Raw genomic sequence first — 27,691 nt, forward strand, 5'->3', positions numbered from 1 at the left:
TTCCTGGTTTCGGAGATGCGGTTTCTACTCCACTATCGTCTTCTTTTCCCATTGAAGGTACTTTGAGGGATACCCGAAATCCAGGATCATATGCCCCGAGCGACCGTGCCTCAGCTGGGGTCGACTCTTTTGGAGTTGAGGGAGCTAGGTTAGCAGATGTTTACTTGACCTTCGAGGAAGCACTGCGGCTTCACTCTGTGGTGAGGTTTTGGCACAGGCCTTTCGAGTTTTGTGCCTTCCCTTCCTTACTGAGTTTTCTTTTGCTAGCCTTCGACAAGCTTAAGTCCGAGCTACTTCATCATAAGGCCGGGATGTGGAAAGCTCTGGATGAGGAGAAATCCCTAAGGATCCTTTGCGATGAAAGGGAAGCCGAGTTGGCATACTTACGGTATGAGACGAGTCAGGGCTCAAATTATGAGAGCTACTTGAAGGAGCAGGTAGTTTTTGTTCCGAGTGAGTGTGCGTTCCTCCTTCTAGATCCTGAGGCTAACATTTTGTTTATTTTAGTTGCAGAAAAAGGCAGAGGGATTAGAGTACCTTTGGGACGAGGTTGACCAAGCCAAGAGTAAGTGTGATGATTTAAAGGCTCAGGCGGACGCTCAAGCTTCGACGGAGAAGGATGCTCTGGCTAGAGCTTCCTCCCTTAAGGTTTAACTTTGCTTAGCTTGCGATAATAGCTTGGTTCGAACATATATGATTACGAAGCTCGAGACTGAGCTCTTGAAGATAAAGGCTGAGGTTATGGATGTTCAGGCTGAAGCTGTAATGAGCCGAACTAAGGCTGACCAGAAAACGGCGGTCTATTTGAAGGACGCTGCCGATGCTCAAGCTAAGCTGAGAAAGATCCTTAACTGCGAATATAGGAGAAAAGAATATGCTCGGTTCAAGTCTCGGAGGAAGACCCTCAAGGATATCCGTGCAAGGGGATTTGACCTCTCAGAAGATTTGACGCAGGCGAAGGCGGACGAGCGTGGTTCTTGGTTACTTCTGTTCGACACCGAGGATAGCAAAATGAGGCCGATGGGCCATAGCCCCCCAAGAGGTATGTAGATTTTGCTTTTCTGATTCTTTATATAGCACTTTCAAAGCATGTTTGTAAATGGAGCTTTTATTTTTCTGCATGTATGTATAAAGAGGAAACCTTGCAATTTTATTTCTCCTGCATTTCTTTTTGCCTTGATTTCAGCCAGATGAAGTGGTCTCTGAGTTGAGGGGAATCCTTAGATTCTCGGTATGGCCTTGAGGCTTATTGGGCTGGCCCATAGGCTCTTACGCGTTTGGTCGATGCGACCTTTACGTATAGGCTGGCGATAATGGCTCTTATGCTTTTGCTCCTAGGAATATTTAGGTCAATTGTTTTGAGCTCAGTCCCTGAGTCAGGCATCGACTCAAGCTTATTTGACCCTCAAGTTGTCGATTTTTAGGCTGGCGATAATGGCTCTTACACTCTTGGTCGATGCGACCTTTTAGTGTAAGTTGATTTTTGAGCTCTTACGCTTTTGTTCTCATGCATATTCAGTTAACTATTTTTGGTTCAATCTCCAAATCGGGTTTCGACTCGAGCTCATTTGACCCTCAAGTTTTTGAATTGCAAGTTGGTCCTTAGGCTCTTACGCATTAGGTCGGTACGACCTTTTATGTATGTGGGCTGGTGACAGTGGCTCTTACGCCTTGGGTCGATGCGACCTTTTATATATATGGGATGGCGACAGTGGCTCTTACGCCTTGGGTCGATGTGACCTTTAATATAGGCGTTAATTTTCCCTCGTTAAGGACTTTTTGAAATAATGTTTTCCTGACTCTTTGACGGTTTAATAAAAAACCTCGATTGTGAGCCGTTATATGGTGATGATCGAGAACCTCGGGAGGTTTGGCTTGGAGGTTGAGTATCTCGAAGCCAGTGTTTAGGAGCTGACATAGTCGAAGCTCTTTTGCCTATGTTGAGGGTAGTCTGTTTAACCGGTTCTTTCTGAAGTATATTCGAAGTAAAGAAGGCCTGTGATTTATAGCAACGGTCGAGCATCCCCGAGTCGCGTTAGTTTGGTTGGTACAGCCTTGTGACCGGAGTCATTTGTGTTTGGCCAGAGCCTTTAAGTCCCAAGTGAAGTAGTTTCAGCATCTATATCGAGGGTATGCCTTTTTAGGGGTCTTACAAGTTCGATATATAGCCGAAACTTTGAGATCGGGTCTATGCCTTTAGTAGGGTGTTACAAGTTTTACATGCCTTTGAGGTCTCATAGTTTTGGATAATTGGTACAAGTATGGTTCATGCCTTGCTTGAGGTCTTACAGATATTGTTGTTGCCTTATATAGGTCTTATGAGACCAAGGTTGCCCGCATGTGGTCTTACGACCTCGAGTTTTGATAAGTCGATGGAGATGGCAATTGACGGTAGTCCTCGAGTCATCGAGGGTTTCTCGGCTCGGGAGCCGTCACTTGTGAACTTGGTGTTTCCTTATTGAGGGCTTACGATTTCGGAGTTCCCGACCTGGAGGTCATGTGGTCTTGCATTTTTGGCGCCAGTCCCCGAATGTTCGGGACATTTTTGGCTCTAGAGTTGTTTTGTGATCTCATTGTTGCCTCATCAAGGGCCTACGAGTTAGGAGCTCCAACTCGGGGGTCGCGTTGTTTCGAGTTGTTGACGCCAGTCCCCGAGTGTTCGGGGCTGCTTTCTGCTTTGGAACCATTTTTTGCAAAAATATTGAGCCTCCTTGAAATGCAAAATGCTTTCGCAAAGTGTTCTTTGATTACTCGGTACAAGTATACATGATTTTGCTGGTGCGGGCTCGGTTGTTCTATGCATATATGGTTCATTCAACCATTTGGCCCGGTACATTACTTTCCTATTGAGGCCCCGTTTGGCGTATCTTGGCTTCTCTAAATAGGTGACCCTCCGGGGGGATGGCCCCCAATATTTGAGGTTGGTTGCGAAAGAAGCCTTGAATACTTGTTGGATCTTCCTTAGGTAGCATATGGATGTTGCCTCGTTAAAATCCTTGCCGGTAAAACCCTTTTTGGGATAAGAACCCGATCGAAGGAAAAGAGTGAAACGCGTGCTTTATGAAACCTAAGGCCTTCGAGTTGGAGAGTGCTTTGGACATCCTACACTCAGGTCAGTGTAGAATGTAATTTAAAGAGAAAGGAAACGGTCATACCTTAGTGTAGAAAGGGCCGACGATGTTTCGAACCCTGATATGTTTTGGTTGCTTGTGATGAGAACGTTGTATGGTCCCCTACTTTGTTTAGTTAGGAATTACTAAGAGTGTAGCTTGTTATAGCTATTTTACTATTTGTTTATCCTTCAGCTCTTCCAAAGGTGGAGGTACCGTTATCGGCGCTACATCATGCACCGCGAACATCTCATTTGCTGCATGTTGCTCCCGTAAACGATTTTTAACCCATCCTTTGTCGGGAATTTCATCATTTGATGGGGGGTGGATGGTACTGCTCTCATGCAGTGTATCCATGGTCTTCTGAGCAAGGCGTTGTATCTCATGTCCCCATCGATGACATGGAATTTGGCATTCTGGGTTATGTCGGCCACGTTGACTAGAAGGATGATTTCCCCTTTTGTTGTTTCGCTCGCCATGTTGAATCCGTTGAGGACTCGAGAGGCGAGCACGATTTGGTCAAGCAGTTCGAGCTGCTCTACCACCCTCGACCTGATAATGTTGGTTGGGCTACATGGTTCCACGAGTACACGTTTAATTTGAAATGTATTTACGAGAAAAGAGATTACCAGTGCGTCGTTGTAAGGCTAAGACAAGGTCTCAGTGTCCTCATCGCTGAAAGTGAGGGCATCCTTGGGTATGTAGTCCCGAGTTTGATTTTCTCTGGTGATGGATATTTTTGTTTTTCTCATCATGGGCTCCTGCGGGGCATCGGTGCCTCCCAAGATCATGTGATGACATGTTGTGGCTCATTTGTTTCGTTCTTCTTGGCCGCCTCTCTTTCTTTGAAATGATTTTTGGCCCGGTCACTGAGGAATTCTCAGAGGTGACCTTTGTTGAGTAACCTGGCTATTTCTTCTCGGAGTTGGTGGCAATACTCGGTCATGTGTCCGTGTGTGTTGTGAAATTCACGCACTAAGTTATGATTTCTTTGCAAAGGATATAACTGCATAGGCCTTGGCCACCTGGCGTCTCTGATTTTACTAATGGCGAATACGATGTCTGATACATCGACATTGAAGTTGTATTCCGACAAGCTAGGTACCTCCGTCGGCCCCGTATGCCTATCGAACCCAGCTCTGCTAACGAATCCTCGAGGATTCTGGCGTCGGTCCATACTTCGACCATTGTGGGGTATGTTGTGTCTCGGGTTATTTCTTCTTTCATCAATATATGGTTGGTATCTTTCTTTGTTTTGTTTCCACTCCTTTGCTGGAAGTCTGCTTGGGTACACCGAGCCCGAGGGGGCTCTTAATTGGCCATCCTCGACCCTGATCTTCGACTGGTATCGGTTGTAGACGTCCGACCTGGTCATGATGGGGTATTCAACTAGGTTCTTTTTCAGCTGCTTCAAAGCCACTGAGCTTCACTCATTCAGACCTTGAGTGAAGGCCTGTATTTCCCAGTCGTCGGAGATTGTTGGTAGTTCCATTCGTTCAATTTGAAAGCTAGATACGAACTCTCACAACATCTCGTTCTCGCTTTGTTTGATCTTGAAGACGTCGGATTTCCTTGTTGCTACTTTGATGGCACCAACATGTGCCTTTATGAAGGAATCTGCTAGCATGGCAAATGAGTCTATGGAGTTAGGAGCTAGGTTGTGATACCACATCATCGCCCCTTTAGAAAGCGTTTTCCCGAATTTCTTCAGTAGGACGGACTCGATCTCGTCGTCCTTTAGGTCGTTGCCCTTTACTACACAAGTGTAGGCAGTGACGTGCTCGTTGGGGTCCGAGGTTCCGTTGTACATCGGAAGCTTGGGCATTCTGAACTTCTTTGGAATGGGTTTTGGAGCCACTTCCTCTGGGAATAGCCTTTGTATGAACTTCTTCGAATCCACACCTTTCAGGATTGGGGGTGAGCCCGAAATTTGGTTGACCCTGGAGTTTTAGGTCTCGGCTTTTTTGTCGTTGGCTTTTATTTTCTTCTCGCCCGATTCGATCCTCTTTGTGAGGTCCTCGAGCATCTTTACGATGGCGGGGTCGGCTACCGACCTATTATTATTTGACCTCTCCGGTACCTGCTCGGCCGGGGGAGCCGTATCCGATGCTACCGTGCTGGGAGTTTTTTGGTGACTTTGTAGCTGAGCAATAACCAATTGTTGTGCCTGCAACATTTCAAAAATAACGTGAAGGCTAACCTCTCGTTCTTCCCTAGACGGGGTTTTCTGAGCCTCTTGTTGGTATCCTTGGTGCACGCTCCTCTTAGTGTGGGAGCTTACATCGACCTGGAACATCCACATCGTTCTCTCCGTGATTCTCGATATTGTTGTTTACTAAGTCAGACATTTTGACTTGAAATAAAAAGATCTTGGCAAGAAAAAGTGTGAACGATAACTTGCATTGTGTAGTAAAACCAGTAAGAAAATAATCACTATTATTTTTAGCCCCACGGTGGGCGCCAAACTGTTTACCGTGAAAATGGTAATAACAATTAAATTTGATTTAGTGGTTCTAAAAATAGGTGATATATTTTTATGCTAGTTGTTAGGCAGTTGATGCTATGTGAAAGACTTAGAAATGAGATAATAGCTTTAAAACGAGATATTAATCGAACCGAAGCGTTGTCGATAGGGGCCTCAAGCTTGCCTATTCGAGGGCCTCGGGGTCGAATCTGATGCTCGGCTATGAGCTATTGAGGGTGGTCGATGGGGAATAATAGTTACAAATAAATCAAAGACGACTCTTCATGCCCAATAATAAGCAATAAATGATGAACGATGGATAGAACACAATAAATATGAGCAATAAATGAGATAATGAGATCAAAAGAAAGTATTAGAGAGCAGATAGAATGTTCTAGTATATTTAGTATGGAGCCATAGATGGATACAAAATGACAAGGATCCCCTTTATATGGGGGGGATCCCAACATAGTACAAGTACATTAATTACAAAGATATACAGATGGGACACTTAGCTAACACTACGATACGGGCTCGGACTAGCCTGGCAGATTTTGTCGGCTCTAGCTTCACGCCTTGGGAACTCCCCACTTCCTTTCCGTTACCATCGGTCTTATACAGTCTCGAGGTCGAGCGTCGATGGTCCTCGAGGGATGAAAATCGACCGTGACTTCGAGCCTTTGAGACATTATAACGATGGAAAATTGAACTCTCCGAATTTACCGTGTACACTAAATCTAACTAAATACTACAATTAAATACTAAAATAAAGAGAAGATATGAGAGGAAGAACTTACCTTGAAGGTGGATGGGAATGACAGGAGGCGGGTATGGAAGAAATTGGAGAAGAAGAAAGAGTTTGGGAGTTGAGTCAGAGAGTAAAAGAATAAGAGGAAAAGAGGGGTGAGACGAAGGGTTAGAGTGAACTGCGCGTCTGTTTTTTTTTACTTTTTCAATATTTTTTTATTTTATTATTTTTTATAATTTTGGCCGAAAATATTTCACAGCCACGTCGCGGGGTGCGGAGCCCCATGTGGTGCAGCAGTGGAGATCTTCAAAGACTGGTTATATGACAGAACAGCCCTTTCGCCTAGCGTGGCGCACCATGCAGCGTGCTAGGCCATTTTCTCAGAGTTTCGATTTTTCACGTTTTAGCCTACGGTTTGCTTCCCAACTCTATTATGTACTTATTTTATGTCCAATTCTTGCTCATACCTATTCAAACAATTATCAAAACTCCTAAACTCTAATAATCCTACACAACAATTATCTAATTATTCTACAAAAGCAAGAAAAAAGGTTAGAAGTAGTTTTGTATTCTAGTCGTCAGCTTGACTCTGTCACTTAGGCTCATTTAATCATGATGCTAGAGGATTGCTTGTCAAATCCTCCAACCAAGTACGATTTCAACCTGTGCCCATTCACTTTAAAGCTCTCATTCCCTTCCTCATCTTGGATCTCAGTGGCGCCATACGGTGGGACATGTTTCACCACATACGGACTTGTCCATCTTGACTTGAACTTTCCGGGGAACAACATAAGTCTAATATTGTATAGTAAAACATTGTCCCCTTCATGAAACTCCTTTGACTTAATCAGGCAATCATGCAACCTCTTTGTCTTCTCCTTAAAGATTCACACATTCTCATATGCGTCCAGTCTAAACTCCTCAAATTTGTTCATCTGCACCAACCTGTATTCACCTGCAAGACTAAGATCAATATTAAGCATATTAATTGCCCAATAAACTGTATATTCTATCTCAACAGGTAGATGATACGATTTTCCATGCACTAATTTGAACGGTGATGTCCCTATGGTTGTTTTGAACGCAGTTCTTTACGCCCATAGAGCTTAATCCAATTTTATAGACCAATCCTTAAGAGAATCACTAACCCTCTTTTCAAGAATTCGTTTAAGCTCATGGTCAACCACTTCAACTTGCCCACTAGTTTGGGCATGGTACAGGGTTCCAAGTTTGTGTGTGACCCCATACTTGGACAGTAGTGTAGCAAATGCTTGTTCACAAAGTGTGACCCATTGTCACTAATAATCACTCGAGGTATCCTAAAGCGGGTAAAGATGTTCTTCCATCGAGGACGCTGCCGATGCTCAAGCTAAGCTGAGAAAGATCCTTAATTGCGAATATAGGAGAAAAGAAAATGCTCGGTTCAAGTCTCGGAGGAAGACCCTCAAGGATATCCGTGCAAGGGGATTTGACCTCTCAGAAGATTTGACGTAGGCGAAGGCGGACGAGCGTCGTTCTTGGTTACTTCTGTTCGACACCGAGGATAGCAAAATGAGGCTGATGGGCCATAGTCCCCCAAGAGGTATGTAGATTTTGCTTTTCTGATTCTGTATATAGCACTTTCAAAGCACGTTTGTAAATGGAGCTTTTATTTTTCTGCATGTATGTATAAAGAGGAAACCTTGCAATTTTATTTCTCCTGCATTTCTTTTTGCCTTGATTTCAGCCAGATGAACTGGTCTCTGAGTTGAGGGGAATCCTTAGATTCTCGGTATGGCCTTGAGGCTTATTGGGCTGGCCCATAGGCTCTTACGCGTTTGGTCGATGCGACCTTTACGTATAGGCTGGCGATAATGGCTCTTATGCTTTTGCTCCTAGGAATATTTAGGTCAATTGTTTTAAGCTCAGTCCCTGAGTCAGGCATCGACTCAAGCTTATTTGACCCTCAAGTTGTCGATTTTTAGGCTGGCGATAATGGCTCTTACACTCTTGGTCGATGCGACCTTTTAGTGTAAGTTGATTTTTGAGCTCTTACGCTTTTGTTCTCATGCATATTCAGTTAACTATTTTTGGTTCAGTCTCCAAATCGGGTTTCGACTCGAGCTCATTTGACCCTCAAGTTTTTGAATTGCAAGTTGGTCCTTAGGCTCTTACGCATTAGGTCGGTACGACCTTTTATGTATGTGGGCTGGTGACAGTGGCTCTTACGCCTTGGGTCGATGCGACCTTTTATATATATGGGCTGGCGACAGTGGCTCTTACGCCTTGGGTCGATGTGACCTTTAATATAGGCGTTAATTTTCCCTCGTTAAGGACTTTTTGAAATAATGTTTTCCTGACTCTTTGATGGTTTAATAAAAAACCTCGATTGTTAGCCGTTATATTGTGATGATCGAGAACCTCGGGAGGTTTGGCTTGGAGGTTGAGTATCTCGAAGCCAGTGTTTAGGAGCTGACATAGTCGAAGCTCTTTTGCCTATGTTGAGGGTAGTCTGTTTAACCGGTTCTTTCTGAAGTATATTCGAAGTAAAGAAGGCCTGTGATTTATAGCAACGGTCGAGCATCCCCGAGTCGCGTTAGTTTGGTTGGTACAGCCTTGTGACCGGAGTCATTTGTGTTTGGCCAGAGCCTTTAAGTCCCAAGTGAAGTAGTTTTGGCATCTATATCGAGGGTATGCCTTTTTAGGGGTCTTACAAGTTCGATATATAGCCGAAACTTTGAGATCGGGTCTATGCCTTTAGTAGGGTGTTACAAGTTTTACATGCCTTTGAGGTCTCATAGTTTTGGATAATTGGTACAAGTATGGTTCATGCCTTGCTTGAGGTCTTACAGATATTGTTGTTGCCTTATATAGGTCTTATGAGACCAAGGTTGCCCGCATGTGGTCTTACGACCTCGAGTTTTGATAAGTCGATGGAGATGGCAATTAACGGTAGTCCTCGAGTCATCGAGGGTTTCTCGGCTCGGGAGCCGTCACTTGTGAACTTGGTGTTTCCTTATTGAGGGCTTACGATTTCGGAGTTCCCGACCTGTAGGTCATGTGGTCTTGCATTTTTGGCGCCAGTCCCCGAATGTTCGGGACATTTTTGGCTCTAGAGTTGTTTTGTGATCTCATTGTTGCCTCATCAAGGGCCTACGAGTTAGGAACTCCAACTCGGGGGTCGTGTTGTTTCGAGTTGTTGACGCCAGTCCCCGAGTGTTCGGGGCTGCTTTCTGCTTTGGAACCATTTTTTGCAAAAATATTGAGCCTCCTTGAAATGCAAAATGCTTTCGCAAAGTGTTCTTTGATTACTCGGTACAAGTATACATGATTTTGCTGGTGCGGGCTCGGTTGTTCTATGCATATATGGTTCATTCAACCATTTGGCCCGGTACATTACTTTCCTATTGAGGCCCCGTTTGGCGTATCTTGGCTTCTCTAAATAGGTGACCCTCCGGGGGGATGGCCCCCAATATTTGAGGTTGGTTGCGAAAGAAGCCTTGAATACTTGTTGGATCTTCCTTAGGTAGCATATGGATGTTGCCTCGTTAAAATCCTTGCCGGTAAAACCCTTTTTGGGATAAGAACCCGATCGAAGGAAAAGAGTGAAACGCGTGCTTTATGAAACCTAAGGCCTTCGAGTTGGAGAGTGCTTTGGACATCCTACACTCAGGTCAGTGTAGAATGTAATTTAAAGAGAAAGGAAACGGTCATACCTTAGTGTAGAAAGGGCCGACGATGTTTCGAACCCTGATATGTTTTGGTTGCTTGTGATGAGAACGTTGTATGGTCCCCTACTTTGTTTAGTTAGGAATTACTAAGAGTGTAGCTTGTTATAGCTATTTTACTATTTGTTTATCCTTCAGCTCTTCCAAAGGTGGAGGTACCGTTATCGGCGCTACATCATGCACCGCGAACATCTCATTTGCTGCATGTTGCTCCCGTAAACGATTTTTAACCCATCCTTTGTCGGGAATTTCATCATTTGATGGGGGGTGGATGGTACTGCTCTCATGCAGTGTATCCATGGTCTTCTGAGCAAGGCATTGTATCTCATGTCCCCATCGATGACATGGAATTTGGCATTCTGGGTTATGTCGGCCACGTTGACTAGAAGGATGATTTCCCCTTTTGTTGTTTCGCTCGCCATGTTGAATCCGTTGAGGACTCGAGAGGCGAGCACGATTTGGTCAAGCAGTTCGAGCTGCTCTACCACCCTCGACCTGATAATGTTGGTTGGGCTACATGGTTCCACGAGTACACGTTTAATTTGAAATGTATTTACGAGAAAAGAGATTACCAGTGCGTCGTTGTAAGGCTAAGACAAGGTCTCAGTGTCCTCATCGCTGAAAGTGAGGGCATCCTTGGGTATGTAGTCCCGAGTTTGATTTTCTCTGGTGATGGATATTTTTGTTTTTCTCATCATGGGCTCCTGCGGGGCATCGGTGCCTCCCAAGATCATGTGATGACATGTTGTGGCTCATTTGTTTCGTTCTTCTTGGCCGCCTCTCTTTCTTTGAAATGATTTTTGGCCCGGTCACTGAGGAATTCTCGGAGGTGACCTTTGTTGAGTAACCTGGCTACTTCTTCTCGGAGTTGGTGGCAATACTCGGTCTTGTGTCCGTGTGTGTTGTGAAATTCACGCACTAAGTTATGATTTCTTTGCAAAGGATATAACTGCATAGGCCTTGGCCACCTGGCGTCTCTGATTTTAATAATGGCGAATACGATGTCTGATACATCGACATTGAAGTTGTATTCCGACAAGCTAGGTACCTCCGTCGGCCCCGTATGCCTATCGAACCCAGCTCTGCTAACGAATCCTCGAGGATTCTGGCGTCGGTCCATACTTCGACCATTGTGGGGTATGTTGTGTCTCGGGTTATTTCTTCTGTCATCAATATATGGTTGGTATCTTTCTTTGATTTGTTTCCACTCCTTTGCTGGAAGTCTGCTTGGGTACACCGATCCCGAGGGGGCTCTTAATTGGCTATCCTCGACCCTGATCTTCGATTGGTATCGGTTGTAGACGTCCGACCTGGTCATGATGGGGTATTCGACTAGGTTCTATTTCAGCTGCTTCGAAGCCACTGAGCTTCACTCATTCAGACCTTGAGTGAAGGCCTGTATTGCCCAGTCGTCGGAGATTGTTGGTAGTTCCATTCGTTCAATTTGAAAGCTAGATACGAACTCTCACAACATCTCGTTCTCCCTTTGTTTGATCTTGAAGACGTCGGATTTCCTTGTTGCTACTTTGATGGCACCAACATGTGCCTTTATGAAGGAATCTGCTAGCATGGCAAATGAGTCTATGGAGTTAGGAGCTAGGTTGTGATACCACATCATCGCCCCTTTAGAAAGCGTTTTCCCAAATTTCTTCAGTAGGACGGACTCGATCTCATCGTCCTTTAGGTCGTTGCCCTTTACTACACAAGTGTAGGCAGTGACGTGCTCGTTGGGGTCCGAGGTTCCGTTGTATATCGGAAGCTTGGGCATTCTGAACTTCTTTGGAATGGGTTTTGGAGCCACTTCCTCTGGGAATAGCCTTTGTATGAACTTCTTCGAATCCACACCTTTCAGGATCGGGGGTGAGCCCGAAATTTGGTTGACCCTGGAGTTTTAGGTCTCGGATTTTTTGTCGTTGGCTTTTATTTTCTTCTCGCCCGATTCGATCCTCTTTGTGAGGTCCTCGAGCATCTTTACGATGGCGGGGTCGGCTACCGACCTATTATACTTGACCTCTCCGGTACCTGCTCGGCCGGGGGAGCCGTATCCGATGCTACCGTGCTGGGAGTTTTTTGGTGACTTTGTAGCTGAGCAATAACCAATTGTTGTGCCTGCAACATTTCAAAAATAACGTGAAGGCTAACCTCTCGTTCTTCCCTAGCCGGGGTTTTCTGAGCCTCTTGTTGGTATCCTTGGTGCACGCTCCTCTTAGTGTGGGAGCTTACATCGACCTGGAACATCCACATCGTTCTCTCCGTGATTCTCGATATTGTTGTTTACTAAGTCAGACATTTTGACTTGAAATCAAAAGATCTTGGCAAGAAAAAGTGTGAACGATAACTTGCATTGTGTAGTAAAACCAGTAAGAAAATAATCACTATTATTTTTAGCCCCACGGTGGGCGCCAAACTGTTTACCGTGAAAATGGTAATAACAATTAAATTTGATTTAGTGGTTCTAAAAATAGGTGATCTATTTTTATGCTAGTTGTTAGGCAGTTGATGCTATGTGAAAGACTTAGAAATGAGATAATAGCTTTAAAACGAGATATTAATCGAACCGAAGCGTTGTCGATAGGGGCCTCAAGCTTGCCTATTCGAGGGCCTCGGGGTCGAATCTGATGCTCGGCTGTGAGCTATTGAGGGTGGTCGATGGGAAATAATAGTTACAAATAAATCAAAGACGACTCTTCATGCCCAATAATAAGCAATAAATGATGAACGATGGATAGAACACAATAAATATGAGCAATAAATGAGATAATGAGATCAAGAGAAAGTATTAGAGAGCAGATAGAATGTTCTAGTATATTTAGTATGGAGCCATAGATGGATACAAAATGACAAGGATCCCCTTTATATGGGGGGGATCCCAACATAGTACAAGTACATTAATTACAAAGATATGGAGATGGGACACTTAGCTAACACTACGATACGGGCTCGGACTAGCCTGACAGATTTTGTCGGCTCTAGCTTCACGCCTTGGGAACTCCCCACTTCCTTTCCGTTACCATCGGTCTTATACAGTCTCGAGGTCGAGCGTCGATGGTCCTCGAGGGATGAAAATCGACCGTGACTTCGAGCCTTTGAGACATTATAACGATGGAAAATTGAACTCTCTGAATTTACCGTGTACACTAAATCTAACTAAATACTACAATTAAATACTAAAATAAAGAGAAGATATGAGAGGAAGAACTTACCTTGAAGGTGGATGGGAATGACAGGAGGCGGGTATGGAAGAAATTGGAGAAGAAGAAAGAGTTTGGGAGTTGAGTCAGAGAGTAAAAGAATAAGAGGAAAAGAGGGGTGAGACGAAGGGTTAGAGTGAACTGCGCGTCTGTTTTTTTTTACTTTTTCAATATTTTTTTATTTTATTATTTTTTATAATTTTGGCCGAAAATATTTCACAGCCACGTCGCGGGGTGCGGAGCCCCATGTGGTGCAGCAGTGGAGATCTTCAAAGACTGGTTATATGACAGAACAGCCCTTTCGCCTAGCGTGGCGCACCATGCAGCGTGCTAGGCCATTTTCTCAGAGTTTCGATTTTTCACGTTTTAGCCTACGGTTTGCTTCCCAACTCTATTATGTACTTATTTTATGTCCAATTCTTGCTCATACCTATTCAAACAATTATCAAAACTCCTAAACTCTAATAATCCTACACAACAATTATCTAATTATTCTACAAAAGCAAGAAAAAAGGTTAGAAGTAGTTTTGTATTCTAGTCGTCAGCTTGACTCTGTCACTTAGGCTCATTTAATCATGATGCTAGAGGATTGCTTGTCAAATCCTCCAACCAAGTACGATTTCAACCTGTGCCCATTCACTTTAAAGCTCTCATTCCCTTCCTCATCTTGGATCTCAGTGGCGCCATACGGTGGGACATGTTTCACCACATACGGACTTGTCCATCTTGACTTGAACTTTCTGGGGAACAACATAAGTCTAATATTGTATAGTAAAACATTGTCCCCTTCATGAAACTCCTTTGACTTAATCAGGCAATCATGCAACCTCTTTGTCTTCTCCTTAAAGATTCACACATTCTCATATGCGTCCAGTCTAAACTCCTCAAATTTGTTCATCTGCACCAACCTGTATTCACCTGCAAGACTAAGATCAATATTAAGCATATTAATTGCCCAATAAACTGTATATTCTATCTCAACAGGTAGATGATACGATTTTCCATGCACTAATTTGAACGGTGATGTCCCTATGGTTGTTTTGAACGCAGTTCTTTACGCCCATAGAGCTTAATCCAATTTTATAGACCAACCCTTAAGAGAAGCACTAACCCTCTTTTCAAGAATTCGTTTAAGCTCATGGTCAACCACTTTAACTTGCCCACTAGTTTGGGCATGGTACAGGGTTCCAAGTTTGTGTGTGACCCCCATACTTGGACAGTAGTGTAGCAAATGCTTGTTCACAAAGTGTGACCCATTGTCACTAATAATCACTCGAGGTATCCTAAAGCGGGTAAAGATGTTCTTCCATAAGAACTCATACTAGAATGGAGTTGAGAGGCAATTCAGTCCTCTTGCTAATATTTCCTTCCCTTTGACATTTGTCACATGTAGCTACATACGCCCGTGCGTCTTTATACAAATAGGCCAATAGAAACCGACTTACATGACCTTTGCTGCAATGCGATTTATACTATAGTGTCCTCCAACTGCTCCATTATGGCAATGAGAAAGGATGTTTGCCATCTCTCCTTCAGGAACACATCATCGAATCACACCATCTGTACATAGTTTGAACAAGAAAGGGTCATTCCAAAAATAACTTTTTACCTCACCTTGAACCTTCCTTCTTTGATCACGAGAGAGGTGATGAGGCAACCATCCACTAGCCAAAAAGTTGGCTACATCAGCATACCAAGGCGGTCTTTCGGAGACTGCAGAAATGGAGAAAATCTGCTCACCAAGGAACTCTTCCCTTATTTCAACTATTTCAACAGGAGGTCTCTCAAGTCGAGATAGATGATCCGTGACTTTATTTTTTGTACCCTTCCTATCTTTGATCTCCAACTCAACCTCTTGGAGCAACAGCACCCACTGCATCAGACGCGGCTTGGACTCCTTCTTACTAAACAAGTATTTCAAGGCTGAGTGATCAGTGCGTACAATCACTTTACTCCCCACCAAATATGATCTAAACTTGTCAAAAGCAAAGACCACAACAAATAACTCTTTCTCAGTAGTGGCATAGTTGACTTGAGCATCATTCAACGTCTTGCTTGCATAGTAGATGGGCTTAAACATCTTATCTTTTCTTTGCCCCAGAACTGCCCCCACAACTACATCACTAGCATCACACATTATCTCAACTGGCTGGCTCCAATCAGGTGTCACCATAATATGAGCACTCACAAGCTTTTCTTTTATCAATTTGAATGCTCTCAAGCACTCCACGGTGAAAACGAACTTGACATCCTTTGCTAGCAGTGCAGTCAACGGCTTGGTAATGCTGGAAAGGTTTTTAATGAATCTTCTATAGAACCTAGCGTGTCCCAAGAAACTCCTTATGCTCTTCACAGAAGTCGGTGGAGGGAGCCTAGCAATTACATCAACCTTGCCTCTATCAACTTCAATGCAATGTGCATTCACTTTGTGGCCTAGGACAATTCCCACTTTCGCCATGAAGTGACACTTCTCTCAGTTGAGAAACAGGTGAGTGGCGTAGCAACGTTCAAGCACAAGCTCCAAATTCTTCAAGCAATCATCAAAGTCATCACCAAAGATGGTGAAGTCATCCATGAATACATCTATACACTTCCTGCTTAGATCAGAGAATATAGACATCATGCAACTCTAAAAAGTGGCCAGTGCATTACACAACCCAAATGGCATCCTCTTATAAGAAAAAATACCTGACGGGCAGGTGAATGTAGTCTTCTCAACATCTTCTGGGGCAATGGTGTCATGACCCGGATTTTCCACCCTTGGAAGTTGTGATGGCACCTACTAGTGAAAGCTAGGCAAGCCGATTATTCCAATTATTTAACCCTTTTCATTTTAAATTCCTTAATAAATGTGAGTTAACAATTTATAAGAAGCAGAAATATAAAAGCGGGAGAACGAACTATAAATATTTAGGCTAATACCGATACAAATCCATAATATAAACCACCCAGAACTGGTGTCACAATCTCAGGGACTATCTAAGAAAACTACAAATAAAGTCTGAATAAGAAAATACATGTCTGTCTTTGGAATATAAAAGAACAGAAAAAAACTAGATAGGGACGGGACGCCAAGGGCTGCGGACGCCTGTAGTTCTACCTCGAGTCTCTTGATGGACTGAAGGCAGCAACCCCTAGCTAAGGTCTGTATGCACCAGTACCAGGATCTGCACAAAAGAGTGTAGAGTGTAGTATCAGCACAATCGACACCATGTGCTGGTAAGTGTTGAGCCTAACCTCGGCGAAGTAGTGACAAGGCAGGACGAGACTACCAAATAAACATGTGTAGTTAAAGCATATACGACAAGAAATAATAACGAAAACTGGCAGTTAAAGATGGGAAGGGGAACATGCTGCAGGGGAATATCAAGTACCAATAGTAACTTAGGAGGAAAGCATAAAGAACATTTTTAAGTTTGCAACAGTAAAAATAAGGAAACAGTAGCAAATTAAAATCCACTTTTATTCTTTATTGTTGCGGTGCGCAACCCGATTCAATTCATATATCACTGTTGCAGTGTGCAACTCGATCCAACCATATGTTACTGTTGCGGCATGCAACTCGATCCAATCATATCTCACTGTTGCGGCGTGCAGCCTGACCCCTCATGTCCTCCCTTATTACTCCATATTGCGGCGTGCAACCCGATCCCATATAATATTGTTGCGGCGTGCAACCCTATCCCAATATACAATTCAACATCAATCACAAAAGAATCCCGGCAAGGGAACAATAAGGAAACAACAATATCCCGGCAAGGGAACAATAAGGGAATAACAATATCCCGGCAAAGGAATGAACAATAAGAATTAAATACGTCCAAGCAAGGGAATCAGCTATAACCAAACTTTCATAAACATTTACTTCACAATTGAAGCCTCAACTGGAGCCAATACTCAACAATAAACAATTACCGCGAGAATAATCATAATTCTTGCCCAACACGGAGAATCAACAACTTAGGCTTTGTAGTACTTATTAAGAACATAACGATTACAATTTAAGACTCACGAGCATGCTTGAAAATGACATATAGATACTCGTCACCACACTACACATTGTACACTACACTAGCACATAGCAATTAGAGCACAAAACCTAATCCCTCAAGCTAAGGTTAGGCCAAACACTTACCTCGAACTTCTATGGCCAACTCAAGCCTCAAACACTGCTTTTCCTTTAGCATTCGCCTCCAAATTACTTGTATCTAGTCCAAATTAATTTAACAACAAAAATAAATGCTAAAGAATTCATACCCAATACTTAATTATAGGTTGTCTATCATTTTCCCCAAAAAATAAAAAATCGACCTCGGGCTCACTTGGTCAAACCTCGAGGTTTGAACAAAAACCCGATCACCCACGAGCCCAAATATGCAATTAGTTTTAAAATCCGACCCCAAAACAAGGTCTAAATTCCAATTATTCAAAAAAAGTCCTAACTCTACCCAAAATCCCAAATCTACCATGGAAGAACAATGTTTAGGCCTAGAAATCTAATGGGTGTTGATGGAAAATGAAGAAGATGGGTTTAGGAACACATACCTATGATTTGGTGTTGATTTTGCCCTTCAAAAATCGCCTAGGTTCTGATTTTGGGAAAGGAGATGTGAGAAAATGGTTTATTCCCGTTTCTATTATTGTTTAAAAGAGCTGGGCGACAATGTTCATCGCATTCGCGAGAACACTGTCGCGATCGCGAAGACCTGCCAGAAGTGGACTTACGCGATCGCGAGTTATCCTACTCGTTCGCGAAGGGTTGGGCCCCTAACCTTCGCGTTTGCGGACCTGTGTACGCGTTCACATAGAAGAACGACAACATCCTAGCCCCACCTCCAATTTACTATACACGTTCACGGGAAATGGGTCACATTCGCGTGGAGCAGCCCCTAGTGCTCCGCGTTCGCGTAGAACAAATTCACCCCGGCCCCAATTTCCCTTTCGCGATCGCGAGAATGGCTTCGTGATCGCGAAGCACAAAACATCTGTGCATCAGAAGCAGCAGATCTGCAACATTCCTAAGTGTAAAAACCTTCCGAAACTCACCCGAGCCCTCGGGGCTCCAAACCAAACATGCATACTAACTCAAAAACATCATATGGACTTACTCGTGCGATAAAATTGCCAAATTAACACCTTTAACAACGAATTTAGCATCAAAATCAAAGAAGAATCTCAAGAACTCTTAAGTTCCAATTTTAACAATCGAGGGTCCGATTCATTTCATATCAAGTCCGTTTATTACCAAATTTTACAGGCTCAAAGACCTGTACCGGGCTCCGAAACTAAGATAAAGGCCCGATATCATCAAATTGAAACACATTCAAATTTCCAAAAACTCTTAAAATTTCAATTAAACAATTTTCATCAAAAATTCATTTCTCGAGCTTTGGACCTCGGAATTCAATTCCGGGTATACACCTAAGTCCCATATTTTTCTACGGACCCTCCGAGACCATCAAATCATGGGTCCACGCCCGTTTACCTAAAATGTTGACCGAAGTAAACTCAAATTTAATTTTAAAGGCCAAATTAGCATTTTCATCAAATTTCACATAAAAGCGTTTCGGATATACGCCCGGACTGTGCACGCAAATTGAGGTGAGATAAAAGGAGGTTTTTAAGGCATCGGAATACAGAATTTACTTATAAATCAAGTGATGACCTTTTGGGTCATCACAAATGGGTATGTGATCGTAGCCCGAGTACCCATCCAAGAAACAGTAACGTCCATGTCCAGCCACTTTCTCAAGCATCTGATCAGTGAAGGATAGTGAGAAGTGGTCTTTCATTGTTGCATCATTCAGTCTTCTATAATCAATACACATTCTCCACCCAGTGACAATTCTTGTGGGGATCAATTCATTGTCTTCATTCTTCACCACTGTCATGCCCCCCTTCTTAGGTACAACTTGCACTGGACTAATCCACTAGCTATCAGAGATGGGTAAAATCACTCTCGTATCTAGCAATTTGATGATCTCCTTGTGCACTACCTCATCCAGATTTTATTCAACTTGTGTTGGGGATGCACCACTGACTTGCTATTTTCTTCCAGCAGAATTTTATGGATGCAAATGGTTGGACTAATTCCTTGAACATCAGCTATAGTCCAACCAATGGCTTTTTTGTACTTTCTCAGCAACTCCACCAGCTTTTGCTCCTATGTACCTGTCAAATAATTAGAAATAATCATAGGAAAATTGTTAATCTCAAGAAAAGCATATTTAAAGTGAGTAGGGAGGACTTTCAATTCCACATTAGGATTAGAAGCCTCATTTTTCAGTTCCTCCTCATAAACCACTTGATCCTCAATCTCAAGAACTTCAGCCTCTTTCTTTATTTGGGGATCTTTATCCTCTACGGTGCTATACTTAGTAATACACCTCTCTAAAGCAGACCCCTCATCACTGGGGTATTTCATCATCCTATTCATCTGGAACACCACTTTCTCATTGCCCACTCTGAGCATAAGCTGCCTCTCTTGTAGCTAAGTCTACTCTATCAATCTTTTTTTTGGTAATAATCTATGAATATTACCATAATAACCAAAAGCTTTACATCCTAAGAGCATCGAGATTATTTGGCACATCCTAGTACATCAAAACCATAAATATAATCTGAATAAATACATGGATACAAACCAAAAAGGAGACCTACTATACAAACTAGCTACACAATCTTTGTATCAATATTGGACACTGCCTTGCTCTTTTGGACTCTGCATGCATTCTCATTCTTTTTGTAAACTCTTTCTTGATTTAACCAATACAGAATTCCATGTTCAAGTTGATTTTTCTGAAACTTTTCCAGCCCCTGGCTTGCCAAGTATGGTAAACCATTGAACCTATTATTGCCGATGTTGCTTCCTTTCTGAACTGCTTCCAGTGCCTCCTTCCGATCCACTTCAAAGTCTCAGGTATTTCCATATCTGGTATATTAATACCTGACCACCTTGCCAGTGCTCGTCTTATGTGCTTCACCCAACTGCAATCTACAAACAGGTGTGAGTGAGACTCTAACACTCCTAGTTCACATATGCAGCATCCAGCATCACCTGTGATAGGAATATGCATATGCAGAAGTCTCTCCTTGGTTTGCAGCTTTTGTTGGTTTGCTAACCATATCACAAATTTGTGCCTGGGTAGCACAACTCCACTCCATACCAAATTCATTTCCCAATATCTTGATATATGACCAATCAATGCATTATAACTGCTTGAGACAGAATAAGAACCATTTTCAGTCAAAGTATATCTATTCCCATTGTACCATTGAGCCATGTTGTGTTTTAGTCCATTGATCTTCTTCTAATACCAACTACAATCTGCAGGTGGTTGGTTATCCCAGATACTCCTACATGTCTTCATATAAATACCAAGCACCCACCTCATCCACAACACTTCCTTATTAGTCACTAGTTGCCATAACAGTTTCCCCACATATGCCACATTCCATAGTTTGCATCCCCTTATATTTAAACTTCCACATTTCTTAGGTCTACATATTAAGTCCCAAGCTAGCAGAGCCATTTTCATATGCCCTTCAGTGATACCCCGTAGGTACTCCCTGCATTTTCTATCTACTTCCTTGAGGACACTTTGTGGAAGTATGAAGACAACTCCCGAAATACTACACACTGCAAATAGAATAACATTTATAACTTGCAGTCTACCAGCATAAGAAAGCTGTCTAGAGTAGCCAAAATTTATTTTCTTTGTGATCTTCTCCACTAGTTCAATCTCTTTAGTTGCCATGTTATGTTGAGTCGAAGTATGACCATAAATTTTCTGTTAATTCTCTTTTTTTCCTCAGTTGTCTCAAGTGTTTCTCTAACTCTGCTTTGTAGGGTATCACTTCCTTTGAAGAAGATCGAGTCATACACTAGAGAAATTAAACATGTATCCTGCACACAAGTGAGAAAACGTGAATACAATAAAGTAAAATTAGTTCCTGAATTAGTACTAAAAACTATTTTAAACACTATTGATTGTGAATTCCCGGCATTGGCGCCAAAATTTGACGAGCACAAAATACAATAAAAATTATTGCTCAATAGTCAAAGATATATAGTTTAATTATCGTCTCCATATGGATTGGATTTAAACAGTGTTCGAATAATCTTCAGTTGATTACTATTTGGAAAAATCAACACTCGATTTGATGATTATCAACTATGATTAAATATTAAAAATTAAGTAATTAACAATTGATCACAAAAGACAACAGATGAAAAACAAAAAAATATCAATGAGAGAAATAAGGGTAATTGACTAGACAGGTATAGGATAATTGACTCGGGATCCAATTCTTGAGTTAGTTCACTCTATAATACTATTGATTCTCATGAATTCAACAGATAATTAGATTACACTTGAAGTTAATGTTACTCATTTGATTAAACGTTAATTTCAGTAATTAATCCAATTGAAGCACGGTAAACAATTGCAACGAATAAAATGTTGGTTATGGTCTAAAGGGTAACCTCTCACGAATATTTCCCTATTTTCTAGCTTGATTAACAATTCAAGAGGCTCTTTAGATTACCTATTTGAATCACAAAGTTAAACTAGAGCATAAGATGTAAAGAAATTTAATATTAAACTCCTCCTTCGATTAAGCAAAATAAGAAATAACTTCACAATACGAATTAAAACTCCATCAATTAATTCAAACAATTATCAAGAATCGAATCCCGAATCAAATTATCAAAGCACTGTATCAGTCAACACCCTAATAAAAAATTACTCCATAGAAATGTAAAAAGTCATCTCAATAAGGTTTAAAAACAAAGAAAACATCAATGCTAATGATTCGGTACAAACTCCCATATTACACTGACTGTTGATTGAAATCTTGATGAATTCTTGTAGGTCAATGGTCCTCTAAAAATCATATTTTTTATGTATTTATACCATGTAGGAACGGGCCTAGATGAAACCATTCTTTCCTGGCTGAAACATGAAATAGCTCTGAGAAAATTGTACAGGTACGTCGCGCCATGCGGCACGCTTGCGAGGATATTCAGAGAGCTAAATTCTGATAGGCAGCCATCTTTACACACCCACGCTTGTTTCCTCAGAGTAAATCTTTTCATCCACTTTTCGACATCCAGACTTGGTCCTCGACCCCCCAATTTGATCCCGGCTTAATTTCTTGGGTTTCTACTCAGACTTTAAATCTCCAACTTGTTCGATTTAGCTCCAAATTACTAACTTTTTAACTCAGAATCACTTCCTGCAAAGCATAAAACACGTAATAAGTGTAATTCACTATTATTAAAGCTCAAACATACATAAAATGCAGTAATTAGAGTGTAACACTATGGCTAAAATACAAGTTTCTAGCCTACCATCAAGTTTACACTCCTTTTAATAAAAAATAAATAAAGTATATATTTTATAGTTTTACTCATAATAATAATAACATTTTCAAAATTCTCTAAAAATGATTTGGGGAATGATTAGTTAATAACATGGGCGAATCTATGAATATATGGATGGATCACAAGAACCCATGCTCCTTTTCCTAGATTATGTGCATGATTGGTTATTTTTTGGTAAATATACTTATATTTCAATGTGTGCCCTATGCTCAGGAGAGCACTTTGATGCACTAGCTAATGTGTTCCCTTTTGACTCCTAGGCTGAGGGATTGAAACTAAAGGTGTCTAACGGGCCGGGTTGACCAGTAATCGGACCGGCCCAGACCGGTTAAAACCTGAACTGGACCGGCCCGATATATAGGGGGCCGGGTGGGGCTGGGTAGGAGGGGTAGAGGGGGTTGGTCCGTTTAAATTTTGGTAACGGTTAACCGGACCGGTCAAACCCGGTCCACGTGAACAGTACTATGTACCGGTTAAATCGGCCCGGCCCGGTACAACCTTTTTTTTTAAGTTTTTTGAATTAAGTGGGGCCCACTAACCGTTGGCAACAGTCAGACCTGGCAGGGATCCGTTTCCCAACGGGCTAGTTGCATTAATAGCCTCTTTTTTCTTTAAAATTTAACGTTTTTTCAATTTACAAAATTAACCTCCTCTAAAACTATAAATACACCCTCCCCCCTCTTCTTCATTTCTTCACTCAACTCTCATTTCTCAACCTGAATTTCTCTCATTCTCTCATTCTCCAATTTTCAAGATTTCAAGTCTCAATCTCAAATTCTCAATTCTCAAATCTCAATTCAATTTAAATCATGTCTCGTACTTCTAGAGTGCGCTCATATGTTTGGCAACACTTTGAGGTGGTAGAAGAAAATGAAGAAGGTCAGAAAGTAAAGTGCAAGAACTGTGGTCAAGTCTTAAATTTTCGTTCAGAGTCTGGCACAGGCAGTTTAAGGAGGCATATAAAGTATTGTCTTGAACGTACTCCGGAAATTCGTATTTAAGATTTTAAGACAATTTGTGTTATTTTAAAATTATTAGACGTATTTATGCATAATGTTTTAGTTTGTTAGATTAATTTGAAGTATTGTTAATTTATTATGCATGAAAAATTAGTTTTACTATTTTTTGTTAATTTACTTTTTAAATGCAAACTTTAATTTTGAATTTTGAAATAAATGTAGAACTTGCAATTTATATTAATACTTTTGTATTAATATAACATGTAATCTTTAAATTAATACAAACTATTAATATAACTTACAATAGTTATACAAAATACAAAAAAAAAAATTAAAAAATACACTAAACCCGGCCCGGCCCGGCCCCCTTAACCCGTAACCCTTACGGTTCAATTTTTACCCGGATGAACCCGAACCCGTTAAACCCGTTAAGCCCCAACCGGTAATCGGCCCGGACCGTAACCCGTACGGGTCCAAAAAATAGCAACCCGGCCCACCCGTTTAACACCTATAATTGAAACTCATGCCCCTTTTTCCAATTAAAATCTTTTTACTTTCTGTTTCCTTTTCATTTTTTCTATTTTTTGTTTTCTAGTTTACCACTCTTTGACTTATTTTTACTAAGTTCCAATTTTCTTTTTCTTCTTCTGTTTGTTCCCCTTTTTTGTTCTATTCTTTTTTGTTTACTCTTTGAGCTCTTTTTAATTTCTTGTTTTTATTTGGATTTTTTGTTTGGCTTTTCTTTCTTTTCTTTTTATGGTTTATTCATGGAGTTTCAAAGCTCAAAAGAAATCGATATTCTAATTTAGTTTTGAATCTCTATAGTTTCAAGTTTCCTCTTCTATTCATTTACCATTCTCCATTTGAATAGTTGTACAATTTTGCTACATAAAACTAAGATATTTGTACTTATAAAGAATGATTTCAGTATTGATCATTTTCAATGTAGGAAAACAATTCGAGGACGGTTGAAAATGAATATTATGATATAAACTATCGTTTACTCGTTCGAGTTCTAGCATGGTAATTAAATCAGATCAAACGACGAATTAAAACAGGGAACAAACATCGCGTAAGAATTTAAAAAAAAAAAATAGTGCACCTATTCTCCTGAAATTCTGGATACGCCTCTGATTAATAATAAGGGTGAAATAAAAAATATATCTTTTTTTTTATTTTGTATAATGGATCAATAAAAGTGAACGGATGATGAAGTAGTATTTACCCTCAAAGGTGTGGTCTAGATGATAGTGAAGTGAGTGTAAACTTTGGAAATCAAGATTCAAATCTCATCATAGACAAAATTAATACTCTCTCTGGTCTATAATAAGTGACATTTTGGTCTTTTTTTAAGTTCAAAATAAATGTCTTTTTTACATAATAAAAAATGAACTAACTTTAATATTTTAAATTTGCCTTTATTTACATATCTCAATATGTCAAGTTAACAATATACAAATTTTAATTAAGGGTAATTTAGTCAAAAAAAATTTAAAAAATTAGTATTTTCTTAAGTGGGGTGTCAAAGGCCAAAAAAATTACTTATTATGGATCGGAGAGAATAGGTAATTTCTTTTTGTTTGTCTAAGTCTCGATGAACAAAATTTAATAATTGATATATGTGTCGGTGAAAAGTAAACAAATACTCAAGACTCTTGTTATCAATTTTCTTTTGAACATAGCATTTGATTTTACACCCAACGCTAAACTTGAGCTTGGATAGAACATTATCTCGGTCTGATCAAATTTGTTCTTAGTTGAATCGTTGAATGAGTTTACCATTATTAAAAGGGTAATTTGATACAATACAACATTTTTATAAGTAATTATAAAAAATTACATCTACTTTTTAAAGATTACAAAAATACAATTTATTTCAAAAATTTAACTTTAAAAAACTTATTCCCTCCACTCACTTTTACTTGTTCACTATGGACTTTGCACATCCCTTAAGAAATAATAAATGAAGTACATAATTTACCATGATACCCATATTAATTGATGCATATTTTTAATGAGTTTGAGAAAATGATTTGAAATGAGTAATTAATATTATGGGTATAACAGGAAAAAGGAATTTGTCTTCTCTTGATATGCTAAAATTGACAAGTAAAAGTGAAAATCTATTTTTAGAATCTGAAGGAGTATATAGGTAAATACTTACCCGCATCGGATGTTTACACCGATCCTATAAATAAATGACACGTGTCATTTTATTTAACCATATTTCTTAGTATATAACCATAGTTAGCTGCCATATATTTTTCACATGATTTAAAATAAGAGTATAAAAATACTAAATAGTTTTGCTATTCTTTGTTGTATTCCTTAGGTTAACGTCAACTTGAACCAACGACAAGTTACTGTCACGATCCCAATTTCCCTTCGTAGGATGTCGTGACGACACCTAGTCTCTAAGACTAGGTAAGCCTAAATAACATCAGAAAATAGTAAATAAAAGTGTCATGGCCCAAATCTCCCTCCGTGAGACGTCGTGACGGCACCTAGTCTTTACGACTAGGTAAGCCTAACAAATTGCGGAATAACATAAATAAAAAAATAGAATTTAACAACTAGACTGCAACAGATAACTATAAATAATAAAATGTCGCTCGGCACGTACAAGTAACCCAACACTAGAGTATACACAGAGTTCCCAAAACCCGAAATATCATAAGTCACAAGCTACAGAAGAAATCTAGTATCTCTATAAACCAGAGTCTAAGAAAAAGGTACGGAAAGGTAAATGACATAGGGGGAATAGAGGAGGACTTCGAGGTCTGCGGACGCGGCAGATATACCTTGAAGTCTACAAAGTCTCACTGCTCACTGATGACGAGGCTGATACGAAGTACCTGGATCTGCACATAAAACATGTGCAGAAGAATAGCATGAGTACACCATAACAGTACCCAGTAAATGCCAAGCCTAACCTCGGTCGAGTAGTTACGAGGTCAGGTCAGGGTCCCACTAGTATATAATAAAATAGGCAGAAGAATATAGCAATATAATAAGAGACTGAAAATTTAACAAAGAAGAAAATACAGAAAAAAAGCAGCACAACACACAGGGATAAACAACAGCACTGGATCTCCTGAGGTACCGCCTCGTAGTCTCAAAAGTAAATGTGCAAGAAAATTTTTCGAGGTGCCGCCTCGTAGTCCCAAAAAGTAAACACACAGCTCAAAACTGACGAATATAACAATTAACAATAAGAGATCTACCGTTAAAACTGATACACATAAGGGAAAAATAGGAAATCAACTATGCATGCTGCACAGAGATCATAAGACTGATACACATAAGGGAAAAATAGGAAATCAACTATGCATGCTGCACAGAGATCAAATAAGCAGTTAAGACTCGTAGACATGTGAAATTAAGCTAAACAAGGTAACTACACTTGCTGGTATAATTCAATTAAGATGTAACATGTTATTGCTCAGTAAAAACAGATTTTACAATAAATAGCCCGTGTACGCACTCGTCACCTCGCGTACACGATGCTCACATATCACAGAAGTATCACAACAGTACCAAATCCTAAGAGGATTTCCCCAACACAAGGTTAGGCAAGCCACTTACCTCGAACCAGCTCAATCAATCAGTAAGAATGCCTATCCCATGATTTTCCGACTCCGAATGGCCCAAATCTAGCCAAAAGCAATTACATAGCATAAATATAACTATAACAAACTAATCTAATTAATAAATTAAGTCTTAAGCAAGAAATTAGAAAATCGCCCCAAAAAGTCGACCTGACCCACGTCTCGAAATCAGGTTAAAGTAATGAAATATGAATACACATTAACTCATGAGTTCACTCGTACTAAAATTACTCAAATCCGATATCAAAAACCCAATTGAAACTCAAAAACTTGGTTGATGAGCTTTCCCACCTTTTCCCCAATTTTCTCAACCCAATTTCTTAATTAATAATGAAATCAACTATAGATTAGTGGAGTATAACCATAAATGAGTTAAGAATCATTACCCAAAAGCTTTCTATGAAAATTCCCCAAATTATCGCCCAAATCCTAGCTCTCAAAGTCCCAAAGTGTAAAATGAGATCAAACCCTCGAAATTCTTCTTTTTTGCCTAGCGATCTCGCTTCTACCAGGGGTTCA

This window comes from Nicotiana sylvestris, chromosome 6 (genome assembly GCF_000393655.2).
Source record: "Nicotiana sylvestris chromosome 6, ASM39365v2, whole genome shotgun sequence".
Classification (NCBI taxonomy): Eukaryota; Viridiplantae; Streptophyta; class Magnoliopsida; order Solanales; family Solanaceae; genus Nicotiana; species Nicotiana sylvestris.